Source organism: Panthera leo, chromosome B1 (assembly GCF_018350215.1).
Source record: "Panthera leo isolate Ple1 chromosome B1, P.leo_Ple1_pat1.1, whole genome shotgun sequence".
In the NCBI taxonomy this organism is placed as follows: Eukaryota; Metazoa; Chordata; class Mammalia; order Carnivora; family Felidae; genus Panthera; species Panthera leo.
This window is the reverse complement of record NC_056682.1, coordinates 71,892,876-71,918,489: the sequence shown is the minus strand read 5'-3', so window position 1 is coordinate 71,918,489 and position 25,614 is coordinate 71,892,876. Positions and strand designations below refer to the sequence as shown.

General features: G+C 38.9%; 1 protein-coding gene and 1 long non-coding RNA gene across 8 annotated transcripts in view; one reads left to right on the top strand and one right to left on the bottom strand.

The window, feature by feature from the left end:
• The first annotated feature begins 6,219 nt into the window (after window positions 1-6,219).
• Window positions 6,220-25,614, top strand: part of GUCY1A1 (guanylate cyclase 1 soluble subunit alpha 1) — a 63,235-nt gene continuing 43,840 nt past the window's right edge. Inside the window, exons 1-2 of one of the 7 annotated variants that reach the window (XM_042935219.1) lie at window positions 6,220-6,308; window positions 6,971-7,044. The gene's annotated coding sequence lies outside the window, so the exon portion shown is untranslated. Of the gene's footprint in view, window positions 6,309-6,505; window positions 6,594-6,970; window positions 7,045-7,384; window positions 7,633-14,187; window positions 14,410-17,239; window positions 17,334-23,167; window positions 23,188-25,614 lie in introns of those variants that run through there. The other 6 variants (XM_042935218.1, XM_042935220.1, XM_042935221.1 and 3 more) reach the window with 6 other exon arrangements.
• Window positions 7,758-11,633, bottom strand: LOC122217763. Its single transcript, XR_006201664.1, has 3 exons — window positions 11,413-11,633; window positions 8,194-8,359; window positions 7,758-7,967 (listed from the first exon to the last, which is right to left on the bottom strand). It is a non-coding gene; the product is annotated as an uncharacterized LOC122217763 (long non-coding RNA).

Genomic DNA, 25,614 nt, shown 5'->3' with positions numbered 1-25,614 from the left:
AATATCTTACCATGCCAACTATTACGATTCTTCTTGACAACTAAAATGTTAGAATCCCAGAAGTCATCCATTCTTCTTTTGATAACTTTGGTTGTTGTTAATGTTTTCAAATCAACTTTATTAGACAAATGTACATACGATAAAATACACTCATTTTAAGTGTGTAGTCCGATAAGTTTTAATACATGTATATACCCTCAGAACCACCGCCACAATCATGACATAAAACATTTTCATCACCCACAGAGTCACCTGTGCCCCTTTGCTGCCATCTTCCCACCCTGGCCCCAGGCAACTACTTACTAATCATCCCTCTGTCATTACGGATTAACTTTGCCCTTTCTAGAATCCCATACAAAGGCAATCATGTAGGACATGTATTCTTTTATGTCTTCCCCACTTCCCCCAGCACCATGTTTTTGAGATCTATCCTTGTTATTCTTTGTATTAGTCGTTTCTTTTTTTTTTTTTCTATTGCTGAGTGGTATTCCATTATATGAATATATCATAATTTGCTCACCCACTTATCTGTTGCCGGATATTTGAGTTGTTTCCAGTTTGGGGCTATTTTAAATAGTCCAGATAACCTTTGCTAGAAGCTGGCACTAGTTTTTCTATTTAAAAAAATAGTAAAATAAGAGGCTCAGAAAACAGAATCTGTCTTTATATGGTCAATTATTTTGGAAAGTCTAGAAATCTTACAAAGGCATGGTAGGGAATGGGGACTTAGCTAGAGAAGAAATAGCAATATTGAAAAATAAGTGTGTTTTGAATTAAGTTAGAATGATAGCTTAACCGTAGCTATGGACTTTTTGTTTTGTTTCCACAGACATCATATCTGTGTATGGCTGAAATGTTCCTTTTACATGTGTCAGTTTTTACTTAAATGAAATATGTTTTACAAGGTGAAGAGTTACACTCAATAAATATCTTTGAGCAAGTGTCTCAAGTGTTTCCTTTGCAGTATTCATCAACCCATTCATCTTAAGGACTTCTACATCACTGTCTCCACTCTACATTTTCTTGTCAATTTTCTGAAGTCAACAGCAGTAAATATATGGAGGTCTGTAGGCTACGACGTTGGCCGCCTTTTGAAGCGCAATTCATCGAATACTACTGGTGCTATGTAACGATATTGGGGCTAAAAGAGTCAATGTGACTAGTACTTTAGGACATGAGCCTAGAATCTGGGGATCTGTTGTATCAGTATGTTCAACAGATTTTGCAAATATGAGAATCGAGAAAGCCGCTCCATGGCACCAAAGTACAGGGACATTACACGGACCTAGAAAAGGGTGGAATGGCATCTGTTGCAGTCTCGATGAACTGAGGATGTCCGAAATCACCAATCCGGGTTCCGTTTTGCTTCATAGTTCCTCCTTTCAATTTCTCTTTCCTCTCACATTTGATAATAAGCAGCCAGAAAAGCCCAAGCCACGCGTTCAACACTTTGCTTAGAAATCTCCGCTAAACGTTCAAATTCATTCTTTCTGCAAACCTGCAGACTCCAGTTCAGCTAAGTGTCCTGCCAGTGTATAAGGATAAGCCTTTCCTCCAGTTTCCAGTAACGGATTCGTCATCTCCATCTATGTCCTCACTGGCAGCGCTTTTAACATCATAATTCGACCAGTCAGATCGCGACACGTTAAGTGCTCTGTAGAATGCTATAGGCTTTCCCAACCATGCTTCTACTTCTCCACCACGTGGGGTCCTCACTAGCAGAGTTAACAGCCATGTTTTCACTAACAGCTCATTCAAAGCAACTCAGGCTTTTAAAAAATCATATTCAATAAAATCCTTGCAGGCTTTGCTGATGCCCCATTTCAAAGCCACTTCCCCATTTCTAGGTGTTACCACCGCAGTTCACTCTCCAGTACCAATGTTGCCCACTGCTGCTGCAACAAATACCTGCAAACCTAGTTGCTTGAAACAAACAAACTGAGACTCTGAAATGAGTCTCATCAGATTAAAAATCAAAATATTGGCAGGGCTGCTTCTTTTCTGGAGGACTTCAGGGAGAATAGGATTTCTTACCTTAATCCCGTTTCTAGAGGCTGCACACATCCCTTGGTAATAACCCCTTTGCATCTTCCAGCCCAGCAATTGCTGGTCAGGTCTTTCTACACTGCATCCCGCTGACTCTAACCCTGCCTGTCTTGTCTCCATTTTTCATTAAAAAATATTTTTTTAATGTTTATTTATTTTTGAGAAAGAGAGAGACAGAGTGTGAGCAGGGGAGGGGCAGAGAGAGAAGAGAGGGAAACACAGAATCTGAAGCAGGCTCCAGGGTCCGAGCTGTCAACACAGAGCCCAACGCCGGGCTCAAACTCATGAGCCATGAGATCAGGACCTGAGCCAAAGTCGGATGCTTTACTGACTGAACCACCCAGGCTCCCCTCCAGTTTTCATTTATAAGGACCCTTGCGATTACAGTGTGTCATATGGCTCATCTAAGATAATCTCCCCATCTCAAGGTCAGTTGATTAGCAACCTTTTTTAAAAAAAATTTTTTTTTCTTTTTCCTTTTAAAGTTTATTTATTTATTTTGAGAGAGAGAGAGAGAGAGAGAGAGAGAGAGAGAGAGAGGGAGATACAGCAGGGAGAGGGGCAGAGGGAGAGAGACAGAATCCCAAGCAGGCTGCACGCTGTCAGCACAGGAGCCCCATGCATGGCTGGAACTCATGAACCATGAGATCATGGCTTAAGCCGAAATCGAGAGTCAGATGCTCAACCAACTGAGCCACCCAGGCACCCCAAGCAATCTTAATTCTATGTGCAACCTAATTTCCCCTTGCCATATTGTAACATAGTCATAGTTTTCAGGGATGGCATGGGCATCTTTGGGCAAGGAGGGCACATTATTCTGCCTACCACCCTATTTACTGATAACAAACACCATCTGAGACAACATGGTGAACATTTCTGTCACCATTAGAATCTCTTGGAGTCCAAACTGCTTCATGAATGTCTATACCAGAGCTGGAAATTTAGGGACTCCAACTCTACATGGCCTTTTCCTAATTAATACTTCACATTCTAAAAGGGACATTTTGGAGTACTAACATGGCCCCCATAATTACAAGTTACTAATGTAAAGTCTGTCTAACTAGTTGTATTTCAAACGAATTGAAAGTAAATAAGCATAAATAAACATTTAAAAAATTTAGGAAGTAAATAATCTTAAGAAGGAAGAAAAAAAAGAGTAATAAAGGGGAAAAAGATAATGAAGTTATCTTTCTTGTGTTTGACAAGTTATCCTGATTTGATAAACAGTACAATCAAGTAGTTTGTTGGCTAAAAAATAAAGTGAAGCTCTGCCTGTGACATATATTTAAAAAGGATATAAAATACAAAAGTATACAATGTTTCTCATATCTTCCCTCCTGCCACATTGCGCCCGCCCCCCCTCATTTCTCTCTCAATTCCCTTTGGTTTATGAAGTTGTGTTTGGTTCTTAAGTGGACCAAGAAGCCAGCAGAGATGACTTAATTAGTCTCATTACTTTATTTAAACTGACTTGGTAATAATATTCCAGAAAAAAAAAAAAAAGATGCTCGTTCTCAAAATTCCTAGATTTCAACAGATTCATGCAACCTGTTTCTAGGTCTAGCATACTTAATGCATTGATATTAGATCAGGGCTTCTCGAACTTTAATATGCATAAGACTCACCTGAAGATGTTGTGAAATGAATATTCTGATTCAGTAGGTTTGGAGTGAGGTCCAAGGGTCTGTATTTCTGACAAGAAGACAGGTCATGCTGATATTGCTGATATCTTGAGTAGCAAGGCGTTAGATCACATGTCTGGTTGCCATTGTCATTTGTAAGTGTGCAAAGAATACACATTTAAATGTTTCTGTGCTATCATCAATTGTGGATACAGGAAAAACAAAGCATTTTGAGAAGAAAAACTTGAGCTTTTCTGCCAAAGCTGACAAGAATACCAAGGATTGCTTTCAACCAAATATTTGTCCTTGTTAACATTTTTATTAAGTTGTCATGACAACTTTCTGATTCTCAATAAAGTGGAGACAAGTAGGCTTTAACCTACACATTATAAGACAGAAGAGCAGACCTGGAAGATGATGAAACACTCATATATGCATTTAGCCACTCAATAATTATTTTACTGAATCCCTCTTAGGAACCGTATACATTGCTACGCACTTAGCTACAAAGATTCCTTCCATAACAGCAGGGAACTCTTAACCTTTTGTCAGGGCGTATCAAACATTCAGATTAGAACATGTTTTTCACGATCACCCGGCACCCTAGATTGGCTGCTTTTCCCACACACCCCATTGCCTGGAAGTCGTAAAAGATGGGAGAAGGAGAATACAAGCTGAGAGTCTACCCTTGGTAAAACTGGTAGGCCCCTGCAGAGAGGACTGAAGTTAAACGTACTATGGATTCTGGTGTGCTATGGGATACCAGGATGGTAAAGGCAGAGAAGAATGGGTTAAGCAAGTCGTGTTCCAGGATGAAAGGAATATTGACAAGAGTAATGCCAGTAAAGGAACACAAAAACACAAACGCTGTTTTTATACTTTTATACAAGTCTTCCGTGCAGCAACTAGAAGACAGGCCAATGAGATCATTTGGCCCCAACTGATGTTTCCACTTTATCTTCCTATACTTTTTTTTTTTTTTTTTTCCCATTTGCTTGGCATTTCTACCTAATGGCATCACTCTCTGTTTCTTGAATATTGGTCTTGATGCCTTCCCACCTCCATGCCCTTCTTCACAAGTTTCCCTTGGCCCAAAAACAAAACAAAATGAACAGACATTTCCTGTATTTCATCTTTTCTTAAAGATGACCAAACTTTTAAGGCCTAACTCTAATGCTGCTCTGTTAAGAAGTATTTCTCCTGTCAGAAGATAGCTGTTTGTCCTCTGAGCTTCCACATCATCAAATTTATTTTTTAACAATTATAGTAAGGGCCCTCTTCTAATGATGGTGTCCACTGAAAGAAAGCCAACCCCACAGTAGGTTGTCTTACTGAGGACTATAGCCTGGGACATAGTATTTCAGATTGCTCCGAAGAATTACTTCAAAGCTTGTTAGCTACAGAGAATTATATATACAAAAGGGAAAGGGGTACATGTGCTCACAAGTACTTCTCCAGATACCTGTACATCATAAGGTATAATTCAGTTGTAAAAATATGTCTATACAGTTGTAAAATATAATGTAGTTATAAATGTAATATAGTTGTAAAAATTAAGGTTTTGTGCTTTCTACATAGACACAATGAAGATCCTTAGTCATCTCAATACATTATGTATCTATCATATCTGGTTGTGTAAAAATATTGTTTGCATGCCTCTACCTAACTGGTTTTCCAGTTCTTCCTGTTCTTCATTTCTCCTTGAGATCGCTTGAGACAATCACACAATGCTAACAGAGTCACCTACTGCAGTTTTAGTGAACAATGCATTACTTGGTATTTATTTTTATTTTTTATTCTAGGTCTTAAATTCTAAGAGCACTGAAGACAAAAGCCCTACTGACTTAAGACATTTTCATGGGTTGGTTATAGGGGAAGAGAAGGTTTCAGATATGGTAGAACCAAAAAAATTCAAATTTATAGCTCTGAACTTTTTGCCTGATACTAAGGCAAAGTTTATTTAAATGCCTTTTTTAAAAAAATTAAATGACTTTTTTTCCCCTTCTTTGCTTATTCTGACTAATGTCTGCCACGAGGAGAGCATAGTCGACAAGGCTGGGAGAAAATTTTGCAAATGTGGTGAATCTAACATGAGACCAGATTATGTGGTGGGGTTTGGGAGAGATTTAAGAATTGTAGATAACCAAGAACAATGTTTCAGAGTTACTGAATTTGAAGAAGGATCACACGGTAATCATGATTAATTATGAATTCACAACGAAATAGCATAATGACATTTTTAAGTCAGAAAATTGACTCAAAATCAATATCAGAATTTATTTTTCTGTGCTGGGATACACACACACCCAGCAGAACTAAATGCACTGAACCAAGCTGTATCAGAACTCTATTGGGAAGATGGTATATACTGTGCAACCATAAGGTTGCATTTGCAAAGGCGTAGATTGTTTTTAAACCTTTAAACCAGGACAGGAAAACCATCTGTGCTGAGATTAACTTCTCAGCAGAAATGTTGGAGGTTTTAACTACTGAAAACGACAGATCTTCCGGAGCAATGCATGGTGGAGAAGATTTGGGGGGCGGAGGGGGGAGCAGATTTTCCTTGAGTTCCCTCCTTTTGTTTTTGTTTTGTTTGTTTCTCTTTCTTTGTCCCTGTCCCTTCGTCTCAGTCTCCACACAGTAAGTGCTGGGATGGCGATGTGACGGCTGGAGAGGCCAGGACTCAGGTCCCCAGCCCTAGTCTGGGCGTAGTGGGTGGGACTCCAACACTGAGCTGATTTTCCAAAGCAGGTTTTTTCGAAGCTTTCCGACAGTTTCGCTGCTCTCGATCCCAGGCAAAAAAGCCGAGAGCAGCTTGGGAGCCGCCCTAGGCGACCCATACCTGCGGCAGGCTGGGTCGGGGGAGAGGGGGCGGGGAGCGTCACGAGCCTCGGCAGGACCCAGACCCTGAGTGACCTCACCATGGTGCGTTTTAGTCGCTACTTTCTTTTTCAGTCTTTCGGTGCAGAGAAGGGGAAGGATTCTGAAAAGAACTTGAATGCAGTAGGGAAAGGGATTATAAAGGGATCCTTCGGGGTCAGCAGACAGATACGGAGACAGGGAGGGACCACGGCCAGAACCGACTGAGTGTTTGGGAGCAGCGCGGGGAATACGGTTTGCAAGGCACGTCGCGTCCCGCCCAGCCTGTTGAGCAGGTAGACGGGAGTGAGCCCGAGCGTGAGTACCGCGGTCGCCTGTGCCGTAGGTGCACTCGAGTACGGACTGACAGGTGCCGCTGTAGGGTCCCCTCTCCCGCTCACCCTCGCTGGTTCCTGACGCCCACTCTCTTTCTGCGTTGGCAGTGGGGATTTGCGAGGCGCGCCCAGGAGCTGCCGGAGATCCCGAAACGCAGCCGCGAGGTCTGGGAAGCCAGCGAGTAAGTGGTCGTTGCGTGCCCACGCGGGTCGGGGCTCCCCAGAGGGGCAGGCCATCTGCCGGGGCTCCAGGGCTGGGTTCGTCCCCCTTCTCCTCCCTGGGGAGACTTCCATGCGCTCCCAGCTGCTCAGCCCCCGGGGGCCGGGGCGCGGTTCCCACGCTGGGGAGGAGCGAGGGAGCAGAGGAGACGGCGCCCGGGGGCCCGGCTCAGGGCCCGGGGGAGCTGCGGGGCCAGAGGGAAGAGGACTGAGGGGGTAGGCGCCGGGCCGCGCAGCGCCAGCGGCCGGGCTCGCACGGCCGGGGCGTGAGAACGCGCGGGGCGCGCTGGGGCCGCTGCTCTCCCACGGCCGGGGCGCCCGGGCCTCCGGCGCACGCGAGGTTCAGCTGCGGCAGAGCAAAGGGCGGCGGGGACCTCAGAGCCGGCCGGGGCTCGAGGCCGCGCCCCGGCTTTACCGCAACTTCACCCCGCCGGCTGCTGCGTGGGCGAGCCAATCGCCCTTCTGGAGAGCAAACCGCGAACGATTGCTGAATTGCTTAGACAAAGCATCCAGCAAACTTCCAGCCGGGCTGCTCGGGGCTCGACCGAAGAGTAAGTGTGTGCGTGTGCGTGTGCGTGTGCGTGTGTGTGTGCCCGCGCGCGCGCTCGCGGTCTAATTTGGCAGTCTAATTTCTGTTTTCATTGTGACCGCCGCGCTTCGGGGTAATGGTAAGCAGGGGATCACAGCAGCCTCTGCGCGTCGGGTCTGTGGCTGCAGCCTGTAGTGGTGAGCTGAGCAGCTTCGCTGTGGCGGTCGGTCGTGCGAGGGGCTGTGGTGCATCGTGATCATGTGATTCAGGCTATGGATTTCGTGCGTCTTTCTTTTGCTCGCTTATTTTCTTATGGTTCTTCCTTCATTTTGCACTTGATAAAACAGTTTGTGTCTTCTGAAATAAACCACAGTGAACCTCTCACTTAATGGTAACTGGTCAAAGGCACCTTGGTTTACAATATATTGAAAATCCGTCTGAGTTTTAAATAGAAGAGGAGCTCTCTCTCTCTCTAGATATCTATATACATATGGGTTTTTTTGAGCTTTTGTTTTGTATCAGTAGTGATTTTTTTCAGGCTCAGCCCTCCATTGGTGATATCATTAAAGGTCTACCTACTTACTTGAACTAGTCTTGGTGGGAACGTCATTAACCCTCTGGTGACAGATACATAAACGTTGAAGCACTTAATGGTGGAGATTTTCATATCTTGGTTCATAGTGCAGAAATAATCTGTTGCTTTTCCGAAAATGGCTATGTTTTCTTTTCAAGAGGGGTCATTTCAGGTGCTATGTTATGAAGAGTGGTAAAAATCAAGAGCAACAAAAATATCACAACAGTATGAAAATCTAAAATTTCGAAGCAAACTTTAATTTGTCAAAAAGCCATATAAACTCTATTACTTTTTTTGTGAGATGGTCTGTGTTCTGTTTAGTTATTAACCAACTCAAGTCTGTATATCTGCTTCAAAGGGTCATGCAGCCCCTGATACTGTATTTAAACATTTGAGTCGCTCTATTTTTAGGTGGTAGTCCAGAGGGATCTTTGACTCAACAGAAAAATAAGAACTACAAAGTTAAAATATATAAGCTTTACTTCTTGTCACAACAATAGCCTTTCTACATAAAGACTGCAGACATAAACTAGGAAAATTCTAAAATAATTAGCGTTGAAATATTTAAACATTTCATATAACACTTGCATGTTTTTAAATGTATCAGGCAACTTAGGTTGGTGAAGTTTGTTTAGTAGAAATTTGTGATGAATAGATAGGTACATTCTGTTTCTTCTTGTACTGGGAGATCTCTTTCTAGTGTATGACATAGAAAATAAAAATTATATTTTTCTCTATTTGGAACCCAACAAAAAGATAAAGTGCTTATACATGGTGTGGTGTTTCAAAGTATGTGAATATAAATAATCTCTTAAAGGCCCTTCCAGGTATAATATATCTAAGATAGTTTTCTGTCATTTAGAGAATGTGAAAGAAACTGTAAAGGTATTTGACTTATATCTGGCAACACCAAAGGAGAAAGAAATGTGGTAAACTTCAAAAGCCTTAGTCCTTATATCTCTTATAACTATGGTTTATGAAACAATTTTGTTCTAAGGTGTCATTTTGAAAAACTGTTTTAATTAATATTGCACTAAAAGCTAAAGAAGTGATTAAACCATTATCATATGATTATGAATATGCCAATAAGATATTTTTGTGCCTAAATGTTAGCTGTTTTGTTGCAGACATTTTTCAAACAAAAAAGCCTAAAATCTTTAGTTAATATCATTTTTTTTTATAAATTAAGATTAGATAACCTTGAATTTTGTCAGAAACCATGTCAGGGAAATTAAATCTTATATTTACATTTATACATTACATTTGCTAACAATTCATAATGACTATAGAGGGGATAATACTGATTTTTTTTACAAGTTAGTTTAAAACAATATAGATACCCAAAATGTCTGTAGTTAGTATTTTTTCAAAAATAGAAAAAAATTCAAATTAGCCTTAATGAATTTTTCCAGGTAAAGAGAAGTGGAAAGCTAAAGCAGTATTTGAATAAAGCAAAAAGCATATTATTGATGGGAAAGTATTTTGGAGGAAATTAGTTATTCAGAATATTTTCTATATGTCAGATTTGCCAGGAAGTTGCTTAGCTTTTCTATTTCATTTGCTAGGATATATAACTTTTATGGCACTAATTTTTACACCATTTGATTATAAATATTCATCCAAAAGTTGTTTAAGCAACTTTTCTTAAACATCACTACTTATTATTTTTCTGCATATTTGCAGAAAGATATTTTCTTTGTAAAATATTAATAATTGCAATAGTTTTTAGTCTCCAGAACATCTAGATTTATTCAGTAAGTATTTATTAGGTGTTTATCCAATAAGTTTGTTTTGACCAATAAGTTTGTTTATCTCTATCTTGACCTGATACAATAAGAACTTTGGGCAATTTTTAGGGCTTTCTATGAACAAGTTTAGTTGTTCATAGACTAGTTGACTTATTTGGGGTTGGGATAAGTTTTTGGCTATCCTGAATCATATTTGCTTATTTTATTTCTTTCAAACAGTTTGGAAGTGTCTGACCTATTTCATATTTTTTTTCTCTTTCCTGGGTTCAAGCCAACAGATTTTATCTTTCTATAGCCATGAGGGTTATTGAGTATGAATAGTTATTTGCAAGGAGTGAAGATAGGCCAGCTTCTTCCTCAGCCTACAGTAGAAGAGAATGATTATCTTATAAAATCTGAGGGTCTCTGGTCATGATTCCCCCTTATTACAAAAATGTGATTTTAACTGCTTGTAGTTACTCATGTCAATGACCTGAAATGCTTTCTGGCAATTCATACTTTTTTATAAAATGTACTCTCCCTTTCAGAAAATCAAAGGCAGCTAAAATTAATTAACTCACAGACCACCTCCTCCTCCTCAGTGTAGTAGGAATTAGCAAGAAGCCAACAGAAGACGATGGCTTTGAGAGGGAGCACCCTGGGGAAAGGAAGTTGGGCGAAGAAAAACTTCTTAATCCTGAAATTTTTTCCAGGTCTGACCTGTCTACATATATATCTCCTTTGTCTGCATCACACTGCATTAAAAATTCCTGTTAATATGTCTGTATTGCCTACCAGACTCCCATCTCTTTCAGGATATTCAAGCGTTGGATCCACAGTGCCTGGTACATAGTAGGTGTCTAATAAGATTAATTATGTTGTCTTTGTAATGATTGAATTAAGGTTTTTTTATGTCTTGATGCTATAAGTTATTTTGTTTAAGGATATAATTTTTTAAAAAATATATTTGTTTTCCACTGACCTTCTGTGGAATATTATGGTCTTCATCATCCAGAGACACTGCTGTGCTTTTCTCTCATGGCATGCAGTCTGTTCAGAACTGCTTGTAAACTGTTATTTCTTTTATCATCATCCAGTTACCCTTTATCTTTTTTTTTTTTTTAAGTTTATTTATTTTTGAGAGAGAGAGACAGAAAGCAGGGGAGGGACAGAGACAGAGGGAGACAGAGAATCAATCCCAAGCAGGCTCTGTGCTGTCAGCCCAGAGCCCGACACGGGGCTCAAACCCACAGACTGTGAGATCATGACCTGAGCCGAAACCAAGCGTCAGACACTTAACCGTGTGAGCCACCCAGGTGCCTCTACCCTCTATCTTTTTAAATTTACATCCTTCACTCATGTTACCCTCGCCCCATTACCAGTGCTTTTTGATATCCTGAACATTCTCCTTTCCTCAGGAATCTAAAATAATGAAGGGTTTTCATCAGCTGTCATTGTTCGAAGACTCATTCAACATCTACGAGTCTGGCTTTCACAGCACCTTGGCCTGTTCTACTTCTGCTGGTCTCCTGGAGTCTGCTGGTATTTACCCATCTGGGTCTTCTCGTTGCTCAGGATTGCCCCAGCTGAACAGAAAGCTAAGAGTTTCGTGTCCTTTCTTCCACAGCCTCTTATCCTTCCGATCCTTCTACTCATGCACAACTACCCAACATCCTTCTCTCCCGTTATTGTTCATTGGCCACGCCCAATTTGCGCATGTTTTCCTCTTTACTCACCACACTCATCTTGGACAGCAATGTCAACTCTGCTGCAGACTTCAGATCTCTAGCCACTGTACCTACCAGAATCTAGTTCATTCTGACTTCAGCTTAAGGGATGATTAACAGTGCTAGGAAGTTCTTTTATCCTCTCTTGGATAATTCCGTATCAAATTCTCCATCGTGCTTGTTTTAGATGTTTCCAGGTTTTCCAGCCCACCCACATTATCCTGATTTTTTTCATTCTTAGTGGATGACCTTATGTCCAGATTCACAGAGAATAGTAAGATCAGTCTAGGCAAACTATTTGTCAGGAATTATCTGGAACTTAGGAGGCATTTCTTTATTTGACCCATCCTAAGCATAAGAACTATTTTATTTTGTTTTATTTTTAATTTTTTAATGTTTCTATTTATTTTTGAGAGAGAGAGAAGAAGAGAGAGAGACAAAGCATGAGCAGGGGAGGGGCAGAGAGAGAGGGAGACACAGACTCTGAAGCAGGCTCCAGGCTCTGAGCTGTCAGCACAGAGCCCAACGCGGGGCTCGAACTCGTGAACCGTAAGATCATGACCTGAGCCGAAGTCAGACAATTAACTGACTGAGCCACCCAGGTGCCCCAAGAATCCTTTTCTTATATTGAATGAAACTATTTAACACTGCAATATTCGTATCCTGATTTTTACGTCTTAGAGCACTTATACAAAATGCTTTTATATATGACAACTCCTGTGTCTCTATGGTAATATCCGGTTCATTCAACTCATCCTTAATTGACACGGTTTGTAAGTCTTATCATCAGGGAATTTCTCTTTTGGATGCATTCGTGTTTTTCTTAAAATGTGGTGCCCCGAGCTGAACATGGATGAGTGGACGGATATCATTGGATATATCTGATTATCTCCTCTGGATACCATATAGTAAATCATCCTAAAAATCGAATCTGTTTTTCCCCCCACTTTTTTTTACATCCACACTGTACTGTTTAATTATACATCCTTTTATCCATACTCTTCTGAAGATACACTTCTACTCAGTTGTACATTTGGCCACTTAAGTTGGGACTTTTAAAGATGCTGCAATTAAATTTAATTTTTACCTTTAGTTAGCCTGTTGTTCCAGAAGGTCAAGGTATTTTTGGATTCTGATTCCTTGATGAAGATTAGCCATTCTTCCCAATTCAGAGGCCGTAACAGATTTGATTATGATACAGTTAATGTCTTCATCCAAGTAACTGTTAAAAATGCTAACTGGAAGGACATCTGTCACGATCCTAGATACCTTCCTCTTCTTTATATGAGTCCGTGAGTTAGTAGTCCTCTTTACATGGATGTCCAACCAGTTACATCGTCAAGTAACTCTCTTTCTTTGGAGTTTGCATTCCTTCGTGTGGCCCAGGAGTGACAGGTGACAGACTTGGTCAAACTTCTTTCTAAAATGCATTTCCACTTTCTGCAGAATAGATCCCAAGTACCCTTATTAAGAACAAAAGGAAGGGGCGCCTGGGTGGCTCAGTCGGTTAAGCGTCCGACTCCAGCTCAGGTCATGATCTCACCGTCCGTTAGTTCGAGCCCCGCATCGGGCTCTGGGCTGACAGCTCAGAGCCTGGAGCCTGCTTCAGTTTCTGTGTCTCCCTCTCTCTCTGACCCTCCCCCATTCATGCTCTGTCTCTCTCTATCTCAAAAATAAATAAACATTTAAAAAAAAAAAGGAAATAACACTAGATCAATTTAGAATGATATGCTCCTTGAGACACTTCACTAGCTTGTAGGTAACAACACCTCACATTTTGAGTTGCCATACCGTACCATAGATTTAAAAATCTCTTGGGAATCATGCCTGGAATGAAATGTCAAGCTCTCTAGGCTGTAGTTGGTGGAATTCACCTTCTCTATTTTGAAAATTGAGGCAATGACTGGATTCTTTGTTCTCTATCAACACTCTTCTTCACTGTAATATTTTTAAAGATGATTTTAACTCTCCCCTTCTTTCATCCGCAAATGCTTTCAGTACGTTGTAATGCAGTTTCTTCAAATGAATGGATTTAAACTCATTTAGAATATTTACCATCATTCCATATCTTGAACCTTAAATTTGTTATTTTGATTTTGGTCTTACTTTTGCCAGTATGAAAATTATTTTCTTGAGGAATGGGGATGAAATGAAAGTGGAGTAATTCTGCTGGACCAGTCATGTGCCATCATTTGAATTTTCTCACAACCCCCCCAGTCTTTGAACTCCTCATACACCTAATGCAAATGCCATCATCTCCACTTGATCTGGTAATAATAAAGAATTGAAAGAACTTTTTTTTTTTTGAATTTGTAATTTTTGGAAGCTTCGGCTTATTTTATGTATTACGATACTCTTCTCAGAGGCTCAGTCCCTTTTTTGTACTTCTCACAATAAAGTTTATTATGGATTATGGTTGTCACTGTGGGACATACAAGCACAGTTTATGACACAGCCCCCGACTTGAGGGAATTTAAAGTCTGCCCGTAGAGATAACAGAACCCAGAAATAGTCTCAGAATTACACACGTCAGCACTTAACAATGAGCTTAATATTCGTGGTGCCTTTTTAATAAGTTCTGAAGAACTTGAAAGAGAAAGCGCTTTGCAGGATGGAAACATTGAAGGCTTTCTAGAGAGGATCTGGCTCTTAGCTGAGATTTTAAAAGAGGACCCATGTAGGACTTTGCAGGACCCGTAGGACTTAAATATAGAGAAGCGTGGGAAGAGTGTTCTGGGCAGAGGAAAAGAGAGGCGCGGTGCCGGAAGCAGGTGAGTGGGATGAGTGCGGGGTGCAGGTGTGCATGCGCGTCCACGTGGAACCGGGGTGTGAAGGGGGAAAGGGCACACCGAGACTTCTCAAGCACAACTTGGCAGTATTCCTTTGTGGAAAATCCTTCTACTCCTCCCTCTGCTTCTAGATCCCTTTTCCCTCTGCTCAGTTATCGAGAGGCCCATACCTACTCATCCTTCAAACCTCAAACTAGGCTCTACTTTCTCAGAAACTTTCCCTGACCTTCTGAGTCTCCGTGGAGTGTTTTGTTATGTTTTCCTTCAAGGCCCTGCACTTGCCCGTCATATGATCGTATCGTCCTGTAATTGCTTGCCGAATTGTCTGTTTTCACCATTACACTCCTTCCTATTCGGTGGCCAGAGGCGCCATTGCTGTTTAGTTCTCATTCTGTTCACAGACACCTAGTAGAAGTGTCCCATGGATCATAAGCACTCAGTAAAAATGTGTGATGTGAGAGGGGCCTGCTTGGAGTGATGAGGCTATGCGGGGACTTATTTATAAAAAGATTTAAGGTAAAGAGAGGTTAGATTACAAAAGGCCAGGATGTCAGGCAGAGTTTTCGCTTTATTAGGTAATGTAGAACCATTTTGTTTTTTGAGTCTGGGGACAGGATACGGTATATTCCTGACTTTTAATTAGACCTTCATAAATCAATTAAAACTATTCAAAGCTTGATATGCATTTCTAGCTTTAACGAGGGATTATTTGGCTCCTTACCTTGCATCAGGTGTTTCCATCTGTGAGGTCGGGAAACCCTGTGACTTTAATGCCGTGTGTTTTATTAGAGAAGTTTTGTTATTTCACTAGTCTAATTTTGTTTGTAGGAACTGAAATTATTAGCTGCTAATTGTGCTCAATTTTCAATCATTTTGCAGCTTCAGATACTTACTATTATAAGTAGTCAAATGTTCTTTGGTTTTTATATTGTTAACACACAGGACAAGGGATTTCAATGTTCCACTGACATAATATAAACATTTAAGTTGTGTATTTGTGAACCTAGAGTTTAATTGATACAGCACAATGGGCGATTACAACTGTAGCATGGAAGAGATTTGGGTAAACACATTAACATTGTCAATACTTGATATGTAGTATTTAAAACAAGATATTCTTACACCAGATTAACATTCATTTGTAAATGTGATTAGCAAAGGCACTTTTCTCAGTGAAGATTCTTTGGGTAAAATTCCGTTTTTTAAATGTTTTAAAATATTCACAGTCACTAATTGTAAGTAACATTCCTCTTTCTCCACTTCTACCCCAAATAATAATTTAATATGCCATGCATCTATTTCTGGTTCTTTTTTTTGTAGTGACTGATTTACAAGTAATTCTTAAGCTCATGTTTTGTTGTCTTATGCTTAAAAACATGTATATCGGCAACAGTATATAGAAAAGTTGTGATATTTCTTGCTAGAGTCTAAATTATACCTAGTAGAATTTGCTGTATTTCCCCCTCTCTTTCTTCCCCATGCTTGGAAGCTATAAGAATTTATCTTGACTTAGACTGGGTTACCACGTGCAACTCACCTGATGGCTTGGCCAAGGGCAAGAAGGTTGTATAAGAGGTATGTATATAAGGGGTATCATAAGACCATCTACCACAAAAGTTTTTCTTCCACTTGTCCTATACTCGGACAACTCCTTTGGATCGATGTAGTCCTTTGGATTTTATTTCTAGGAACCCTAGAATAACTTTGTTACTCAGAAGAGGAGTATAAACTTGTTTGCCCAATACCAAAAGTCACATTTATTATGTTGCCTTCTACCATCAATCAAGAGCATGGTTTCGTTGATGTAGACTTTTAAATATAAGAGAAAAAGAAAATTGAAAGACGTAGTATGCGTGACATAAATAAGAAAGGTAGATACCAGTAGGGGACATTGGGTGGCAATATGGTGCTCAAACAGGAAGAGTAAGGTTAAAAAAAGTAAAGAAGGTCCTGAAAAGAGTTGTTTCTTCACACTTTTGTTTCCTGTCCGAACTGGGGGCAGTTAGAACATCTCCCTCACCAGCATGTTGTGGCCTTGGTTATCTACACAAATCAAACCAGAGTCATATTGGTTGAGTTATTTTTATCTTAACATTGGATCTGTTTCAGTACATAGTGGAAATGGGTAGTTGAATGTTGTCTTAGTCTATTTTACACACAGTGAAATGGTACTTGGCTATGTTTCTTTACATTAACTGTCCTCGATAAATAGTCATTGGTCATTGTATGAGTATTAAGAATTTGCTGCATGCCACGTGTTAAAAGCCATTGTAAGTGATGTAAAAACATGCAGTGTTCATAATTTCAAGCAGGTATTCTGACAGCCTAACTTTTCTGTCTAACTCTGCTGTTCAGTGTTTGATTATTCTCTTACTTGAAATCTGTGTTATAGCCATATTGTCTTTGCTGTAACTGGACACCAAACTCTTTTTTTGTTTCTGTCTTTGTCTTTTGAACGTATTTTTCTACTCCTTGGAATACCTTTCTTGTTTTCTATGTCTTATTATTTCTTACTTATTCTAGAAGACTCAACTCTTTTTTTTTTTTTTTTTTTTTTTTTTTTTTTTGACGAAGCATTTACCAATGTACCATGTCAGATTTAGATGCAGATTTTCTGGGTCCCCATCACTTGTCACATGAGATCACCTTTTAATTGAATTTGTGTGTTTTTATTCTGTCCACACCCCAATCCCTACGTGACACATTCCTTAAGGATCTAGTGGTGTTTTGTTTTTGTTTCTTTTTGTTTTGAATTCTTGAAACCTGATGTCTTAGAATGCAATGATAGAGGTGCTTAATAAATATTTCCAGGATATATGAACACATAAATGAATGGTTGGATGGATGAATGGATACATTGAGGGATTCTAGTAGAAGAAAGAGTCAACATTTTAAGGGAAGATGAGGTAAGTATAAAGAATTACCCTGGAGAAAGCATGTTGCTTTAGAGTCTAGAGCCATGCATAGACTTTGAAGAGGAAAGACATTGTCTTGTCCAGTATCACAGGGAAGGATCCACTGGATATAGAGTTAGTGTCACATTAAGGTACAGCCTGTGGAAGAGTAAAGTGGTGTTACCCAACTGATTTGTGAGATATAAAGCAAAAGTATATTATTTGTAAGCACTAACTGTGCATTTGGTATAAGAGCCCACAATAATTATATAATTGTCTGAAATAAAAAGTAATATTTTCTTAATATTAAAACAAAATATATAATTTATTATATTAAAACATATTAAAATATATTAAAACAAAATATAAAACAAAATCAGGTTTTTTGAAGTATATGAAAAAATTCCAGCCTTACTCTGGTACACAGTTGAAAAGGGAGGAGTGATTTAATAGTGTTTTCAGATAATTGTGGGGGAGCCTGAGTGGCTCAGTCAGTTAAGCATCCGACTTTGGCTCAGGTCATGATCTCACAGTGTGTGAGTTCAAGCCCCACATCTGTGCTGACAGCTCAGAGCCTGGAGATGCTTCAGATGCTGTGTCTCCCTCTCTCTCTGCTCCTTCCCTGTTCATGCTCTGTCTCTCTCCCTCTCTCAAAAAATAAATCAACATTAAAAAAAAATTTTTTTAAGATAATTGTAGATTTTTCTGGTGTAAAAAATTTCAAAATTTGAAATGATCATAACTTAAAAGTTACTTGCAATATGGGATATGAAACCACTAAAATCTGTGTTCTGTGAACGGATCCTTTATTAATATATGATTTTGTAACATCATGGTCATTGGAAAATACGGGTTCACTGAGCTTTTCAGATCTTCCAAATGTTGACACACTTTGCATTTTATCAAAAAACCACATTTGTTAATATCGCCGTGGCTATCATCTGGAAAGAGTTTTAAGTATTGGGAGGATGTCAAGTCCGCCGTGGCAGGCGTAGATGGTACATTTGTGGCCTGAGAAAGTCTTCCAGTGTCATCTTTTCAAGCCAAGAGTGCATCCTTAAATATATGAAAGATACAAATACATTTCCCTTTAAATTCAAATAAATATTATCAACTTCTAAACTAACAGCTGAGTGAAAATTTAAAATTTAGAAAACTTTAACATAATTTAATATTACTACAAAACAAAACAGCAGAGTATAGTTGCTTTTTGTGTATACATGTAGGTGTAAGGAAGACTTGGGAATTTTAAAATAATAACACTGCACAATGATGAGGTTGCAGAGATAATAGCGAGTGTAACCAGTGATTGCTGAGAAGAGCACAGTGCAAGTTCTAAGAACAAACTGAGTTAATCCCTGAACACACATATATTTGTACACTAAATCCGCTACCTTAGAGAGTTCTTCACAAGCACACATTCCATTAGCTGGGAGAATGAGGACATTGTTAGATGTTGCATAGTTGGTGGAAAGCTGTACTGTGTGCCTTTGAGAGAATGAGAATGAAAAGCGCACATAATATCTCAGTACTGTAATGAAAACAGCTCCGATCTTACACACCCTTTAAAGGGTCTCGGGGGCATCCCCAAGAAGTTACAGACAACACTTTGAGAACTACTGTGCTGCTGCCTTAGATCAACCAAGCCTTGAACAATGTAGCAGAGAGGTGCCAGACTAATTTTGTACCTAATTTCAGAAAATAGGAGTCAACATTTTATTAAGCACATACTATATTCTAAGCACTGTTAAAACGGAATTAAAACGAAAACTTTACCGAGCCCCTTGAGAAATGTCCTACCTTATCACTTAATGTCCAGGTGACGAAATGGAGTCAAGAGCGGAAAAGTAATTTGCCTTAATGTCATACCTTCAGTTAGTGGTGGAACCAGTGTTTGTAGCTAAGCAGTGTCCATCCTCTTAAATACTATGCTTCACCATCTTTCCTGGATATATATGTTTTTCTGGTGGTTTGTAAATGATTTTGCATATGATCAATAGCATATTTGCTTTTACAGGGTCAAATGAGACTCTAGACTTAGGTTTCAAAGACCTGTGAACTTCCAAATTAATGCATGAAACAGAAAATTAATGCATTTGAAAGAATTTTGATAGAAATTCAGCCAAATGAAAATAAAGTATCTTTAAGTTTTCCATCAGTCTAAAGTTATGATTGCAATAGTCAGGCAACTCTTTTCTTCACATATATTAACTCTTGAAGAATATTTTGTTGGATGTATAATTTAAGGGAAACAGGTTTGGTTTTTGTCTGTTTCCTTTCCTCAGTCCTTAATTTTTTGTTTCATTATTTGCTAGTTTCCATGATTCTTGGGCTGTTTTTTTTTTCCTTTTTATCTTTGAATTATGGAAGTTTGGTAACAATATGCTTAGGTGTGATTTTCTTTGTATTTATCGTGCATGAGGATTTGCTGAACTTCTTGGATCTGTGAGTTAGTGCTTTATCAAACATAGACTATTTCTAGCTGTTTCAAATATTTCTTCTTGTATCCCCACTCTCTCCACCCACCCCCCCTCCCCGCCGGGAGTCTAAATACATGTATGGCAGACATTTTGACATTGTTCTATAGATGTCAGGTGCTCTTCTGTATTTTTGCTGTTTATTCTGTTCTTTTGTGGTTCTGTTGGAGTTGTTTCTATCAACCTGACTTCAAGTCCACTGATCCTCTCTTCTGATGTTAAGCCAATTAAATGGGATTCTTTGTTGCAGATTGTGTATTTTTCATTTTTAGCACATTTCCAATTATTTCATTTTCTTTGCTTTCTGTTTCTCAGTGGATACTCATGCACACGTGTACATTAAGCTGCAAGTGCAGAAGACTGAGTCATTATAAATTGTGGGGCTTCTCCGGATTCTAATCTGTCATACGGCAGTTAAAAGTTTGATAAACAATTAACCAACTTTTCTTGACCCCTGCCTGGGGGAGATTCTGTAACCTTCCACTACTTCATCTGGGTTGAAAATAGCCCCTCATCTCTCCTAGACCCTTTATTTACTTATTTATTTACTTACTTATTTAGGAAGATAGTTCATTGAGGTGTATCTGAGTCCTTGACTTTAAAAAAAAAAAAAACTTAACCAATATATAACTTACATACAATAAATCCCACATATATAAAATACACAACTGGACTCTATTTGATAGATGTATACACCTGTGAAACTACCACCAAACTCAACATAAAAAAAGATTCCCATCACCCCTTAAAAGTTTTCTTGTGTCTTTTTCCAATCAATTCCTCCCTCTTCCTCTGTCCCCAGACAATCACTGATCTGCTTTCTGTGCTTACAGGTTTGTTTGCAGTATCTAGATTTTATCTGAAAATGAGATATTCCTGTATGTGTGGTCCCATTCACACAACATAATGATTTGGAGATTTAGCTACGTTGTTGCATGTATCTGCTGACTAATTAATAGCTCTTTACATGTATGGCTATACGACATCTTTCTTTATTTGTTCACATGAACAAAGACATTTAAGTTGTTTCCAGTTGTTGGCTATTACAAATAAAACTGCTGTAAATGTCTGCATACAAGTCTTTGTTTGAATGTATCTTTACCTTTCTTTCGGGTAAATGCTTAGCAATGGAATAGCTGGGTGGTATGAGAAGGCATGTTTAACGTCTTAAGAAACCACCAAACTGTTTTCCACAGTGGTTGTTCCTTTTTACATTCCCACCAGCAACATATAAAAAAAATGCCAGGTATCTCACATCATCACTAAGTCTTGACATTGGCAAACTTTCAAATTTTAGACATTCCAGTGGGGTTTTGCCTCGTAATTAATATTATTGAACATAGAAACAGACATTTATGGGCTATTCTTATATCATTTTTAGTGAAATATCTGTTCAGATCTCTTGCCCATTTTTAATTGAATTGTTTGCTCTCTTATTTAGTGGTAAAACTTTATATATTCTGGATTTAATTACTTTGCTGATACATATGTGGCGAATGTTTTCTCCCAGTGTGTGACTTGTCTTTCTGTTTATTTAATGGTATCTTTTGAAGAGTAAAATATTTAAAATTTTGATGAACTCTAATTTATCATTTGCTTTGATGTTTCATGATTTGTTTTTTCTATTTAACCATCTTTGCTTTGGGGTACCGGGGGTGGCTCAGTCAGTTAAGAGTTCAACTCCGGCTCATGTCATGATCTCATGGTTCATGAATTTGAGCCCCACGTCGGGCTCTGTGCTGACAGCTCAGAGCCTGGAAACTGCTTCAGATTCTGTGTTTCCCTCTCTCTCTGCCCCTCCCCCGCTTGTTCCCTGTCTCTCTCTCTCTCTCTCAAAAATAAATAAACTTTAAAAAATAAATAAAAAGTAAACATCTTTGCTTCATACAAGGTAAAGATTTTCTCCTATTTTCTTCTACAAGTATTACCATTTTAACATCGACACTTATGGCTGTGATCCATACAGAATTAATTTTTGTATGTGGTGTGAAATATGGGTCAATGTTCATTTTTTTCCATATGCATATCCAACATCATATGTTGCTCCAACATCATTTATTGAAAAAAAAAATTTCCTCATTGAATTGCCTTGATATGTTGGTTGTATAAATGAACATCCAAATCTGGATCTGTTTTTGGATTCTCTAAGAGTCCATTGATCTCTGTGTTACTCTTTCAAACCAATATCCAACTCTCTTGGTTATGTTAGCTTTATAATAATTTTAAAAATAAAGTGTATAAATCTTCCCGTGTTGCTTTTCTTCTCTAGTATTGATGTAGCTATTCTGTGTCTTTCATTACCTCTTAGTATCATTTTGTCAATATCTACCAAAATGATTCCTGGGATTTTCGCTGGGATTGCATTGAATCTGTAGACTGTTTATGAAAAATGGATACATTAACAGTATTAAGCATGATATACCTCTCCATTTCTTTGCCTTCCTTATCTTATCTTACCAGTGTTTGTGGTTTTCAGTATAGAGGCCTTGCAAACCTTTGGTTTAGATTTCTTTCTTTCTTTTTTTTATTAAATATAATTTGTCAAATTGGTTTCCATACGACACCCAGTGCTCATCCAAACAAGTGCCCTCCTCAACGCCCATCACCCACTTTCCCATTAACCCCCCATTAACCCTCAGTTCATTCTCAGTATTTAAGAGTCTCTTATGGTTTGCCTTCCTCCCTGTCTGTAACTCTTTTCCCCCTTCCCCTCCCCCATGGTCTTCTGTTAAGTTTCTTAGGACCCACATATGAATGAAAACATATGGTAACATATGTCTTTCTCTGCCTGACATATTTCACTTAGCATAATACCCTCCAGTTCCATCCACGTTGCTACAAATGGCCAGATTTCATTCTTTCTCATTGCCAAGTAGTATTCCATTGTATATATAAACCACATCTTTATCCATTCATCAGTCGATGGACATTTAGGCTCTTTCCATAATTTGGCTATTGTTGAGAGTGCTGCTATAAACATTGGGGTACAAGTACCCCTATGCATCAGTACTCCTGTATCCCTTGGGTCAATTCCTAGTAGTGCTATTGCTGGGTCATAGAGTAGTTCTATTTTTAATTTTTTGACGAACCTCTACACTGTTTTCCAGAGCGGCTGCACCAGTTTGCATTCCCAACAGTGCAAGAGGATTCCTATTTCCTCACATCCTCTCCAGCATCTATAGTCTCCTGATGTGCTCATTGTAGCCACTCTGACCAGTGTGAGGTGGTATCTCAGTGTGGTTTGGATTTGTATCTCCCTGATGAAATGTGACATTGAGCATCTTTTCATGTGTCTGTTGGCCATCCGGATGTCTTCTTTGGAAAAGTGTCTATTCATGTCTTCTGCCCATTTCTTCACTGGATTATTTGGTTTTTGGGTGTGGAGTTTGGTGAGTTCTTTATAGATCTTGGATACTAGGATGGTTGGATTTATTTCTAAGTACTTTATATTTATTTATATTATTACATATAGGTTTTTAAAAATGTTATTTCCCAGTTGTTTACTATGAGTACAGAAATTACAATGGAGTTTTGTAGATTAGCATACATAAGTACATAGGTATAACTGCAACCTTGCTAAACTCACTTCTTAATCATAGTTGTTACAGACATACCTCATTTTGTGTTTCACTTTATTGTGCTTCACAGATCCTGTGTTTTTACAAATTAAAAGTTTGTAGCAACCCTGAATCTAGCAATTCTACTGATGCCATGTTTCCAACATTTGCTCACTTCATACCTCGGTGTCACATTTTGGTATTTATCATGATATTTCAAGCTTTTTCATTATTGTATTCGTTACGGTTATCTGTGGTCAGTAATTACAACTCACTGAAAGCTCAGATGATGGTTAGCATTTCTAAGCAATAAAGCACTTTTCAATTAAGGTATGTACAGAGACATAATACACATTTAATGTACACTTAATGGACTACAGTATAGTGTAAATACAATTTTACTTTTATTTGTACTGGGAAACCAGAAAAATAATTCGACTCACTTTATTGCAATTTTACTTTATTGCCATTGTCTGGAAATAAACTTGCAATGTCTCTGAGACATGCCTATATTTGGTAGATCCCTTGGGAATTCCTATGTGAACAGTTATATATACATATAGCAAACGGGGACAGTTTCACTTCTCTTTTTTTTTCTTTTATTATTAATTTTGAGAGGGAGAGAGACAGAGTGTGAAGGAGGGAGGGGCAGCACAGAGCCCGACCTAGGGCTCGAACTCACGAATCATGAGATCGTGACCCAAGTGGAAGTTGGGCCACCCAACTGAGCCACCCAGGTGCCCCTTCACTTCTCTCTTTCTAATCTTTGTGTCTTTTATTTCTTTTTCTTAACTTATTGCAATGGCTAGGATCTAACTTCAATGCAATTGATTAGGTGTGGTGAGAGGAGGTATCCCTGCGTAAGTGTTAAATCTTTAACTTGGGGTATGACTTTAACTGTAGTTTTTTTAGATACCCTCTGATAGGTTTTTTAAAACTATGATTACGTAGTGTATCGAGTTAGTTCTCATCATTGGGGCTTGAGTGGGAGTCTCTTGTGATTTTCTACAACCTAATCAGAAGTGAAGACTCTGTACTGTGACTTTGAACTAACTTGATACAGTATGTAGTTAGTTAAGTATTTCTGTTTACAGAAGACTCTGTACTGTGACTTTGAACTAACTTGATACAGTATGTAGTTAGTTAAGTATTTCTGTTTACAGAAAACTACCAATAAACATAAACAAAGAACAAAAGATTTCATATTCTCAAAATCCTTCTTTCAAACTTGTTGTTTTTCAGTGTAATCTGCAATCAGTTACACTGTAGTATTTCCTCATCATAACCCATTGTTTTCTTTACTTTTACCCTACTATTCTTATTGAAAATTGTCTCATAAAAATTATAATTGTTTTTTAATCTAAAAGTCAGATGATATTTTCTCAGTCCTCCTGGTGTGGACTGAATTGTGTCCCCACCAAAGTTCCTATGTTGAAGCTCTTAAAAATCCCCAGTGTATTTGGAAGTGGGGCCTTTGGGAGATAATGAGGCGTAGATGAAGTCATGAAGGTGAGACCCTCATGATGGGATTAATGCCCTTATAAGACGAGGCAGCTTGCTCTTCAACCATGCTGGCACCTGACCTTGGACTTCCAGCTTCTAGAACTATGAGAAATAAATGCCTATTGTTTAAGCCACCCAGTCTGTGGTATTTTGTTGTGTGTGTCAGACTGAGCTGACTAATACACCCCCTTCCCCTCTTCAGACTTGCAAAATGCACACTTCTTTTTGAACATGTGTTCTCTTTTGTTTCCATTCTCATCATAGTTTTCGTAATTTTTTTTTAATGTTTATTTATTTTTGAGAGAGAGAACGAGTGGAGGAGGGGCAGAAAGAGAAAGACATACAGAATCTGAAGCAGGCTCCAGGTTTTGAGCTGTCAGCACAGAGCCCAACATGGGGCTCAAACCCACGAACCACAAGATCATGACCTGAGCTGAAGTCATATGCTTAACCCACTGAGCCACCCAGGTGCCCCTTTTGTCATAGTTTTCTGATTGCTCCTTCTCCATCTTAGTCATAATGTCCTTCTCCAACTCTTAAATAATGAATGTTCCCCCAGAGTAATGAGTTTGGCTATTTTCCCTCTCTACTTGCATCCCTTTGACAATGAACAGTTTGAATTAAAGTCGACTTTAATAGCTTCCTCAGTGTGGCAGACCACACACTCCTATCTCTAATCCTTAATTAAATATTCCAGTTTTCAAATGCATCTCTGCATAGATGCCCTGCCAGCAGTTCAAGATGTGTACAAAACAA